Below are 1,524 nucleotides of genomic sequence, written 5' to 3'. Positions count from 1 at the left end.
AAAACAGACTCACACAACACTATTCAAAATGAACCACATAATCGATAACAAATATTCGGAACTGCTAACTCATGAACAAAGTAAACAGCTGTAACAACAATGAAAATGTAAACAACAATGGTGAGACGCTCAATATAAATTAACAAAAAAACTCTATTTATCCACCTTACTCTTCCAGATCGGGCCCCGGTTTCGGACCCAGCGTACCCGCCCTACCATGAGACGATCACCTGCACTCGTCTCCCTCTTTTTGGCCACCTGTCGGCCTACATCAGCCTGTGTCGGCTGTTATGCCCCCCCTCCCCATCAAGTAACACTTAGCCTGACATTTCTCTCTTCAATATGTGCGTATAAATGGTTGCATTCCTTATGATTATTAACAATTAATGCTTCTTATCTCTTTCTAATTTCTAAGGTGTCTCCATTCAGATAATTTAGCTTTCATGCACGTGAACATTTCTTCTCCAGGTGCGTATTAATGTTGCATATACTTATGATTATGGACAATGTGTATTAATTTCTAAATTTTTTTCTTATCTTATAGAATTCATTTTTTTTTTATTTTAACAGCACTAAATGGAACAGGCGACGAAATACTGCAAAGATATTGCTAGTCGCCGCGAAAAGAGACAAGCAAGGAGGCAATTTAGAGGCAATCGTTGCGCCGATTTAGGAACAATGTACCCACACAAATACTTAGAACTGGGTATGTCACGATAATCAGTCGTGCAACAGGTAGGTGATATATATCTGTATTAAATCGCTTAATTCTACCTTACCCTACCTAAAGAGCTCTCTGGGGGGTGGTAAGGGCGATATAAGTGGGTAATTCAAATTTGGTAAGTATGTGAGCATAGTTCGCGCAAGTGTTAATTTTAAACTTTTATATTTTACAGGCGCAGATGCATCACCTTTGGAGTTTTCCCTCAGTGCTCGCAAGTGTTAATTTTACACTTTTATATTTTACAGGTGCAGATGCATCACCTTTGCAGTTTTCCTTCACCGTTCGCACTCTAAAGTGAAGCTCGGCGTAAGTGCCTATGTATGTATAGATATAATTTATAAACAAAAAAAAACTAAATTTAACGACAAAAAAAAATCTGCTCTTTTTCAGGGAGTACAATCAGGAGTCTTCGTCTGACTCTGCCAAGGACTCGAACGAAGAGGGGCAAAATGGAACAGACTCACTCGGAGGATGTGGGCGTGGTCTCGCCTGTGGCCGCTTCTTCGTTGTTGGAGCCGTTAATTTTGATTTTTTATTGGTTCGTCTCTCGTCGCACTTAAGTTTTAAGTCCCTTTTAATTTTATATATTTGGTGACTTGAACGGTTTAATTTACATAAATTTATTACATTGCAAAAAAAAACAAAACCAAAAACTTTATTTGTTTGTTAAGTTTTTTTTTGTTATTACGCGCCGGCTTTACTTGGGTCAACGGCCCAAATGAAGGCCAAGGGCACATCCAAGGGCATGCGATCCACTCTCCTCATAGTCTCTTTAAGGGCGAATTGGGCGGCCAATGGCA

General features: G+C 39.4%; 1 long non-coding RNA gene across 2 annotated transcripts; it reads left to right on the top strand.

The window, feature by feature from the left end:
* The first annotated feature begins 37 nt into the window (after positions 1 to 37).
* Positions 38 to 1,241, top strand: LOC135437421 (uncharacterized). 2 transcript variants are annotated; one of them, XR_010437684.1, is made up of 6 exons: positions 38 to 120; positions 179 to 344; positions 416 to 468; positions 571 to 735; positions 970 to 1,030; positions 1,115 to 1,241. It is a non-coding gene; the product is annotated as an uncharacterized LOC135437421 (long non-coding RNA). The 2 variants fall into 2 exon arrangements; XR_010437683.1 differs by having other exon boundaries at positions 970 to 1,042.
* The last annotated feature ends 283 nt before the right edge of the window (positions 1,242 to 1,524 follow it).

This window comes from Drosophila montana, unplaced genomic scaffold (genome assembly GCF_035044405.1).
Source record: "Drosophila montana isolate Dmon_TW-CO22-7 unplaced genomic scaffold, ASM3504440v1 contig_3742_1, whole genome shotgun sequence".
In the NCBI taxonomy this organism is placed as follows: Eukaryota; Metazoa; Arthropoda; class Insecta; order Diptera; family Drosophilidae; genus Drosophila; species Drosophila montana.
Note: the sequence above shows the minus strand (reverse complement) of the source record. Positions and strands in the feature narration are given on the sequence as shown.